Genomic DNA, 10,455 nt, shown 5'->3' with positions numbered 1-10,455 from the left:
GCCTATCGTCCAGGTGCACACTAAGGTAGGACTTGACCACCTCCACATCGACCCCCTCGATGGAGATTGGCTGCTGAGCAGAGGGCCTGGACCTCCTGAAGTCTATGCACATCTCCTTGGTTTTGGAGATGTTCAGCTGCAGATGGTTCATCTTGCACCACGCCACAAATTCCTCAACCAGGTTTCTGTACTCCCTCTCATCACCATTACGCACACACCCTACGATTGCAGTGTCGCCAGAGAATTTCTGCATGTAGCATGACTCCGAGTGATATTTGAAGTCTGATGTGTACAGGACTGGAGAGAGAACAGTCCCCTGTGGTGCTGATCTCTGTATCAGAGTAGCAGTCCCTGATCCAGTCAGGTAGTCAGTGATCCAGGTAACCAGGTGCATATCCACCTCCATCTTCATCAGCTTGTCTCTCAGCAGTAGGGGCTGGATGGTGTTGAAGGCACTGGAGAAGTCAAAGTACATGAACCTCACAGCACCTCCACCCTTGTCTAGAGTGAGCTCTGTGCAGAAGATGGCATCTTCCACTCCCACCTTTTCACGGTACGCGAACTGCAGTGGGTCCTCAGCATGTTGGACCTGAGGGCTGAGGTGGTCAAGCAGCAGTCGCTCCATGGTCTTCATCACGTGAGATGTCAAAGCAACCGGCCTGTAGTCATTCAGCTCCTTTGGGTGTGCCTTTTTCGGAACTGGAACGAGCATTCTGTGGGACACTCTGTCCGGGCCAGCTGCCTTCCTGGGGTGAAGTCTCCTCAGCTGTCTCCTGACTTGGTCTGCAGTAAAGTTTGGTGGACTGGTGGAGCTGATTTGTCTGCCAGCTGATAGTGTTGATGGTGGTGATGATGAAGATGGTGGAGGTGAGGGTGGTGTTGGTGCTGATGAAGATGGTGGAGGTGGGGGTGATGGTAGTGGTGATGAAGATGAAGATGGAGGAAGTGAGGAGGATGGTGCTGATGAAGATGGAGGAGGTGAGGATGATGGAGCTGATGAAGATGATGATGGAGGAGAGAGTGGTGGTGGCGTTGGAGTTGAAGGTGATGGTGGTGGAGATGATGGTGATGCTGCAGGAGGGTAGGAGGAGGGGACAAGTCAAACTTGTTGTTAAAGTTGTTAAACTGGTTTGCTCTGTCCACACCCCCATCTACTGGATTGCCGTTGTTGTTCTTGCACTCAGTGATGGTTTTCATAGCACCCCAGACCTCCTTCATATTGTTATCTTGCAGCTTTCTTTCCACCTTTTTCCTGTAAGACTCCTTGGCCTCTTTAACATTTGAAGCAGTTTATCGGAGTGAGAGAGGAGCTCAAAACTATGCGCCGGAATCCTCTGAACACATACTTTACTACATTCAACACAAAAATTATCCCAAAATACTTAAGAAATGTTGAAAACAATATGTTAGTTTGTTTTTTCCACAGTCATAATATTTTTAGGCCTTGAAAAGACATTTCACATCAAATCAAATTTATTTACAAAGCTCCTTTAATTTATCCACATTTATAGCAATATGAGCAATGAAAGCAGTTAGAGTTCACGTAAACTTCGATGTTTTCAGTAGTGGAGAGTGAACAGCTAGAGCAAGGAAGGTTAATAAACTGGATGATGGGCAGTTAAACTGTTGTGGATGATGGGAAAGGCTGACTTCCAGAAACTTCTATTAATCTTCTATCAATATTTTGGTCCAACATCCATCGGTATCGGGGGTCAGACAGGTGGGCAGTCAGTAACTCTGAGGAAAGCAGAGAGATGGAATTAGTTTTGACTGGATTCATGCAAAACAGAGAATATAAAACATTATCAGAGTGTGGCTAGTGACTTCGGCAGATCTGATTAAAACAGCCTAACTAAAGGCAGAGAGCCAGAAAGTAACATAAACACTGAGACATCCTGAAACACTGGCATCCACCACCTCCACAAATCTGAGTGGGAGAACAACAGCACCAGTTTACTACAATTCCCTATGTCCATGAATCCCTGGATCTGCAGCCTTATCTAATGGGAAAAACATTAATTACCAAAAGCTAAACTAAGCAAGTACGTTTTTAGTCTAGACTTGAGACAGAGTCTCAGTCTGAGTCCCGAACGTATTTGGGAATGTTATTCCAGTGTTGGGGTGCTTTGTAAGAGAAAGCGTTTCTCCCTGTAGAGCTCTGAATTCTGAATTCTAAGCAATTATAGCCAACAGTGTAAAAACAACATGAAATGTGTTTTTATCAGTTCTCAAAACTCCTGCCTGGATATCCATCTTTATAATCTTTATAAATAGCACCCTGCATGTAGTCAGCCTGTATGCTGTGCTTTTAAAAATAAGTTGATATGAGATTTTATATTTGGATAAATTAACTTTTAATATATTTAACTGCTTTTTTTTTGTTATCAGTATTTCTTTTTTTTTCGCCAAAGGTACACAGAGCCCAATGTGGTAGTGTGATGTTTTGGCCTGTGCTCTGCTGGTAAAACTTGGGTCCAGCCATTCACATAAATGTTACTTTGACACATACCAGGCTGCAAAAATGGTTTTCTCAAAGTATAACATACTTTATATATATTTATGTATTATATAAAATATAGCATACTGCCTCTGCCCTTACTATTTCAACTGGTGCTGATGCAGCTGACTGAATGTCACTGGATGATGGTCGGTGAGAGAGGAGGTAGCCTTATTGCTGACACAATCCCCTTCAGCTTTTCACAATATCTGGTAACTCTTACAAAGAAAAGAAACTTGGTTTGGCAAGTTATTGAAATCATTTTCAGTTGCAGCAGAATCACAAAATTGTTGAAGAACAAGTGAATTCTACTCAGCATGTCCTCTTTTTATACATTTATAAGACATTAACTAATCCAATTACTGTATTAATTAAATGTTGCACTTTTATTTTAATCTGTTGACTGTTAGCTACAGCAATTCTAATAATCTTTAGGAAATCATTGAACTTTTTATATTTAATACATTATTTTTTTTTAATGAGAATGAGCAAAACAGTGATCGATCAGAAAGCTGATGATGTATTGTGGAAAACAGTTTGCCATTAAACATTGTGACACATTTGCCTTGAGAGGAGGAACTTTCATTGCTGACACAACCTCCTTCAGGTTTTTTCACAATATCTGATAATTCTAAAAAAGAAAATTAAGCATACAATTACAGAATTTGTGTGATGTCTCACAACTATTGCCCTGCAGAGATAAAGACTGCAGAGAAGATCATCAGAACTCCACTGCCCTCTCTGCAGAGCATCTACCACCAGAGAGTCCTCAGGAGAGCTGCCTACATCCTCAAAGACTCTACCCACCCCCAGCATGGACTGTTCACTCTTCTGTCTTCCAGCCGGAGGTACAGAAGTGTGAAATGCAAAACCACCAGGCTAAAGAACTATATATATATATATATATATATATATATATATATATATATATATATATATATATATATATATATATATATATATATATATATATATATACTGTATAATTGCACTAATTTAATATTTATATTTATTTAGTTTATTATTTTTTTATTGTATATTTTCTACTTTTATCTTTATGCGGCATACTTGGCGAGGAGCAAAGAAAGAATTTCATTGTACGAGGAAACTTGTTTCTTACTGTGCACATGGAAATAAACTCTTTGAATCTTGAACTTATTTTTTGTTGAGAAACAAATACTACATACTCTGGTATGTTACATACCTTTAAATGCTGACACTATGTCCTCAATTAGCACAGATCTCTTTCTGCAACAGCGAGAAAGTGGATCCTGGGTCTTGTCTTTAAAATCAAATAGTTAATGTGAGCATCCCAGGATAAATCAGATGAGATCTAAACTCCGAGAAATTTGAAAGTGGTGACTCTACATTATATGATATAATATAGCATAATATAAAAAACTAACATAATATAATAATAAATATCGTCTGCGTTCATTATTTCTGTGAATCATACAAGTGTGTAAGAAATACCTTTCTTGTACGCAATTCCTTCGGATTCCAAGGCCTTCAGTTCAGGTCTTGAGTTCACAATTTCGAGTCAATCAATCAATTAATCAATTAATCAATCAATCAATCAATCAATCACTCAATCAATCAATCAACCTTTATTTTCACTCGGGAAGAAACATTAAGGGTGACCCTCATTTACAATGTTGCCAAGCCTTTATAACATCAAAGGGATTGAGGGATTGAGAGATTTAATGATAATTTAGAAATAATAAATAATAAAATAGTAAAACATAATAAAAAATAAAAGAAGTATGCATTTTAAGTCAAAATTTAATAAAAAATATAAAAGTAAAACAGAAAATTCTAAAATACCATGAAAAACAAATGTGACATAAAAAGTAAAAAATGTATAAAATATAAAATAAGTAAATAGATAATAGTAAAAGTACATTTGGCTGTACATTGCTTTCTGCCAAAAAGGTAATCCTGGGCCCACAAGGTTGCATTATTGCTAAAACCAACCTTATGTAAAGAACCTAATAGTAGATCATGATCAACAGTATCAAAAGCTTGATCAAGTGAGACACAATAAAAATGGCAGCACAGTACTTCTTCTTGTCTAGGGCCATGTATAGATCATTTAAAACCAGTGTGGCTGCAGAGATGGTACTATGTCTTTCTCTAAATCCAGATTGATAGTTATACAGGACAGAGTGATCATAAAGAAAAGACTTGAGCTGGTTATTCACAGCGGATTCTAAACTTTTAGATAAACAAGATAGTTTTGAGATTGGCCTGTAAATATTTAGATCTGCCGCATTTCCTCTTTTATGCAAAGGAATAACATGAGCTGTTTCCAGATACTGGGAATTCTGCAAGATAAAATAGAAATATTAAAATTGTATGTAATATGTTCTAAAATCACTGGGGTTGCGAGACGTAGACGGTAGGGGTCCAGACCGTCCTCACCTATTGTTTTCCGATTATTAATAGAGGAAAGGGCGTTAGCTACTATGTATGGAGAGCAGGTCTGGAGGGAGAAGATATCGATTTTCTCGGAAGCAGTAGTAGTAATGATAGGCTGATTTACATGCAGTTTGAGTCAGTGTTATTAAATATCTGACCAGTTGCAGCAAAGTGTATATTAAATGCTTGGCACAGTTCTTGCTGGTCAGATATCAAATTACTATTGACTAGAATTTTTGTTGGGAGTTGTTTTTGAGAAAGTTTACTGCTTTCCAGAAATCTTGTGGATTAGAGGAGCTAGTAATTTGGTTGAAGAAATAATCTGATTTGGCTTTTCTAATTGCAGAGGTGCATCTGTTTCTCGATTGTCTAAATGTAAGCCATTTTCACCTTCCCTGTGCGTCTGGCAATTGACCAGGCTTTATTTCTTGACTGTAGCAGGGAGGAAATTTCTCCTGAGAACCCGGGGCTAAATTATTATTATTATTATTATTATTATTATTATTATTATTATTATTATTATTATTATTATTATTATTATTATTATTATTATTACTGGGCTCTTATTCGCAGTTTTTTGTACGGAGCATGTTTATTCGCCACTGAAAGGAATGAATTCCTGAAATGTTCTAATGCATTATCCACATCTGTACTTCAAATGTTAAGTGAATTTTGCTCACTACTAAATCAGAAAGAAAAGCTTCTTCTAACCACCATCCGAGAGCCCGTTTGTATCTTTGAACTGGTTCTAATGCACCCGATCGGACAATGATCACTAAAGCCATTAAAATCACCTAGGACCAGCATTTCTGAAGATAATGCTTTACAGTATATTTGATAACACAGAGACAGTCCTCCTGCATCAGTAAGAGGTTTATTTCCTTTACTCATGACTGAAACTGATTGTATCTACGTTGCTTTGATGCAATAACAGAAGTTAAGCAACTGAAGGACTCCGCGGACCACTGTGCGCTCTCAGGACGCGGCATCTCACGGCGGGGACCCAGGGAAGCTGTCTGAAAGGGATGTTTGGGTGCTTATAGGCTTATATTTAGAAATAGTGTTTATTTTTGAATCTTTTATTCTACGGAATGAAAAGTTTTGTAGAGCACAATGCATAATTGACATAAATATTAGGTCAAATACATGTGATAAATCCCTGTTAGGTGTCTCTTAAGAACAGTTACATTACATTAACAAATATGAAATTTTTACAGGGCATATTTGGTTAACAATATATTATTTACACTAATTGGAAATTAAGCAGCAAATGTATGTTTAAATATGCAGCGTTCCATAAAGAAGATGTGTAAAGATAAGCTAAACTGTTTTTCACATTTAACATGTCTATAAATTATTGCAATATTACTCATGTGTACATTTCATATGTTTGAGTTGGATGAATGGATGGATGGAGAATTATTACCTTTATTAAGACAAACAAATTGTCTCCTCAAACAACTTGTTCGTGGAATTTGAGTGTCTTCTTCTGTGTATTTTTTATATTTCACTTTTTTATTTATTATTTTATTATTTGTCTAAAATAATAAAATAGAATATTAATATGTTTATTATATGGGCAAGTAATTATTAGTGTTCATATTTACTGTACATAGTGGGCTGGAATTTCACATTACCTCTTTTTATGTCCGCATATGTGATTATGTCATGGTCTCCACACTATTACAGCATTATTTGACTGGACCTTATCATCATTCAGCAGGTATCCCTTGTATTGTCTTTTTTTAGCATCACGTATGTGGCTTGCCTCTGGCTGTGGATTGTACAGGACAGGATAGACTGCAGGTTTCGCGGGTTCTGGTTGAAGGCTTCGCGCTCGCAGTTTAAAGTGTATCAGCCAATTAGAACGCAGCCTCGGTCTGGGTGAGGCGGAGCAGCTGAAGGCTGCGGGGAGCTGCGCAGGATAAGAACGGCTCTTACTAGTAAAGCAGTGGCTGGGTAAGCGCTGGTGAACGCCTTTTGAAAACGTTATCTGATGGTGTACTAGTAGCACAGAGTTCAGAACATGTTATCTTAATGCAAATGGCGATAAAAAAACATAGTTTTAACGTTAAGCTACGAATGTGAATGGTAGTTATCTAGCTAGCTGACTAATGGGTAGCTAGCTAGATAACTACCATTCATATTCGTAGCTTAACGTTAAAACTATGTTTTTTTATCGCCATTTGCATTAAGATAACATGTTCTGAACTCTGTGCTACTAGTACAAGCGCTGGTGAACGCCTTTTGAAAACGTTATCTGATGGTGTACTAGTAGCACAGAGTTCAGAACATGTTATCTTAATGCAAATGGCGATAAAAAAACATAGTTTTAACGTTAAGCTACGAATGTGAATGGTAGTTATCTAGCTAGCTACCCATTAGTTAGCTAGCTAACCACTACGAACGTTAGTTTGCTAACTAACTAGCATAGCTAGCTGACTACATAGACAGCAGGTTAGCAGAGGGTGTGCAGTGCAAAGCTTCATTTGATGACAAGTGTCTTTTTGTTTTAAGTAGTATGTAATGAATATAGCAGTTTCATAGTGCAATACATGATTTACAAGTACTGTTTATGTACAAAAATGGCAAGATAAATTAAGTATATTTTTGTGTGTGCATATATTGTATACTCCAAAACAAGAAAAGTTATATATTTATGGGTGGTTGACATGACCTGACCTTTTTTGGTCCAGTGTGTCAAATATATGTAAATTATAGAAGAATCTGTCAAAAACTGTGATGATATTGATCAGAAAGTGCTGTCATATTTGAACTGACAGAGCATTCACGGGATTAACATTTATTTTTTTTTACAATTTTTAATCAAACTAGAAAAAGCTCATATAGCTGACTGTGACTGTCACACAAAGTTAGATTTTGAATAAAAAACAAGCAAATTAATTAATTTCCTGTTTAATCAATCATATATTAATAACCAATATGTCTGCTTGTGAGTATACTTAGCTAAAAGTTCGGGCATACTATTTTGTAACATTAACTAAAACATTTTGTCCCAAAAATAAATGTCATATGGTGTGACACCATACTCCTTTTTTAAACAGGCTTTTTTTTGGACACATTTGGGGAGTGGGGGATCTCCTTTTTTCAGGAGGAAGAAGAACACCTCAGAAGGACAATGAAAGTTGCCGCTCTTTATTCTTTCAGAAAAATCAAGTATATCTAGCACACCTCATATGGTTTGACACATTTTACACAAAAATGCCCAAATTAAATTACTTTTCAGTCAATATTTCTTTTAAAACTATATTGTCATATTGTAGTTGGCATAAAGCCACATTGCTTAAAGTCATGCTAAGTACATGAAATGTCATATGGTGTGACAGGGTTTTCTTGTCACACTATATGATATGAACTGCATTATAAATTATACATAAATAATGCTATTAGATACACATGTTATAGCTAATAGTTAAATGTTTTAAATACTTCATTAGTTCAACACATTTTTATAGTACATTCTTCACAAATATAATATTCATACAGCAACACTCATTCATGCAGATTCACTCAATTCAATTCAATTCAATTTTATTTATATAGCGGAAAAACAGGTCCACGCCTCGTATGAGCAGCACCACAGAGATGCCAATTTTATGGTGACACAGTGACTCACTTACTCAGACTTAGTTACTCCTGAATGCAAAAGGAAAAGTTTGACCCAGCTGCAGTTCACTGTAGCACACCTGAACATCCAGCTTTAGCAAAACACCAGGAAAGGCATGTATTATGAATACATGGTTCTTCTGTTTGTTTCTTTAGTAGAAGCCAAATGTGTCACAATGTTTATTGGCACACTGTTTTTACCAATACATCATCAGCTGTCTGATTTGCTCATTCTCATTTTATGAAGAAATAATGTATTAAATATAAAAAAGTTCAATGATTTACTAAAGATTATTAGAATTGCTGTAGCTTACAGTCAACAGATTAAAATAAAAAGTGCAACATTTAATGAATACAGTAAGTGGATTAGGTAATGTCTTATAAACATTCTTCACTATGCTGAGTAGAATTCACTTGTTCTTTAACAATTTTGTGATTCTGCTGTAACTTAAAATGATTTCAATCACTTGCCAAACAAATTTGTTTGCAGAATGCAGCTAATACAAAATTGGGCATACAGATTGTTGTTGTTGTGTAAAATTCATGTCACACCATATAACAATTTTAGATTGTAAACTAGTGAATAAATGTAAATTTCAAGAAAAATCTACAAGACCATATATAGATTTGGAAAGATAAGAGTTGCTAGAATATATTTCAGTGATTTCCGTGACTTAATTTTGGGATTTTTAAAAAAAACATTTTTTCAGCCCAATAATTTATTAATACATTGTAATAAAATGTAATATCTTTCAACAGATCTTTTTGAACATGAAGAATAAAATCAGAACACCCCGCAAAAGGAAAAGAAAGGTTAATCATATGTTCAGTTTTATTTGTAATTATTTGTTGTTATTGTTGTGTACACATGCACAGTTTTGCTGAAGTAGTGCAAAAATATTGAAGAATTTCAAAAAGGGAAACAAGATTATGTAAAATTATATTATATTGTGTGCTCTGCTTAGACATCAGGTATCCAATTCCTTTATGCTTTGTCGTAAGATCACTTTTTCTGTGCTCTATTGATTTAGCCTCTTCAGATGATGTCTTCTGCACCTGAACGGAAGTCCTTACATACAGAAGAGCCTACAAGAAAGGTATTTTTGCACCCTTATGATTTAATCGTGAATTAATCGTTGAGAATTAAATGCATTAACATGCCAGTTTTTTGATACACCTTGGACCATTTAAGTCTGTTTTATGTTCATAGCTTCCGTTTTAAACTCAGACTTCACATTCAGAATCAAACATCACAACTACCGCACTTTGTGATAACCCAAAAAAAGACAAAGGTTGACTACAATTTTGTCTACAAAGCATTTAAAATAGAAGTATACTATTTTTTTACTACAAATAATTTATTGACAAGAAGATTATATATATTTTTTATTTTTATTAAAAGTAGTTTGTGTCATTTTATGTAAGGAAATCAGTATTTATTTAGAACTGTATTTTTTTCAGGCGCTCGAAATTGTGAACTCAAGACCTGAACCGAAGGCCTTGGAATCCGAAGGAATTGCGTACAAGAAAGGTATTTCTTACACACTTGTATGATTCACAGACATAATGAAGGCAGACGATATTTATTATTATATTATTTTTGTTTTTTTTATATTATGCTATCTTTTATTATACAATCCCACCTATAATACAGGCCTGGACAATATAAACAAAGTGGTGTGGATTATTATTATTATTATTATTTTTACAGCTTATACCTACATTAACTAAGCTTTAGCTTTTTTATGTTTTATGGGAAAAGCAGTGGAAATATATATTATTAATAAATAACCATCTTTCACAAACTTGTTGTCCTGACATCTATTAAATGATACTTCAAACATCTGCATTACTCTAGATTTATGGCATTTTGTTGCTTCCTTTGTAGTTCTCTGGGAATGATTATTACCTTC

At 35.6% G+C, this 10,455-nt stretch overlaps 1 long non-coding RNA gene across 1 annotated transcript; it reads left to right on the top strand.

Annotated features, from left to right (window-relative positions):
- The first annotated feature begins 9,266 nt into the window (after window positions 1-9,266).
- On the top strand, window positions 9,267-10,211 carry LOC125794534 (uncharacterized). Its single transcript, XR_007433617.1, has 3 exons — window positions 9,267-9,355; window positions 9,574-9,639; window positions 10,004-10,211. It is a non-coding gene; the product is annotated as an uncharacterized LOC125794534 (long non-coding RNA).
- The last annotated feature ends 244 nt before the right edge of the window (window positions 10,212-10,455 follow it).

Source organism: Astyanax mexicanus, unplaced genomic scaffold (assembly GCF_023375975.1).
Source record: "Astyanax mexicanus isolate ESR-SI-001 unplaced genomic scaffold, AstMex3_surface scaffold_40, whole genome shotgun sequence".
NCBI lineage: Eukaryota > Metazoa > Chordata > Actinopteri > Characiformes > Acestrorhamphidae > Astyanax > Astyanax mexicanus.
The sequence above is the reverse complement of the archived record's forward strand: the minus strand, read 5'-3'. Positions and strand labels throughout refer to the sequence as shown.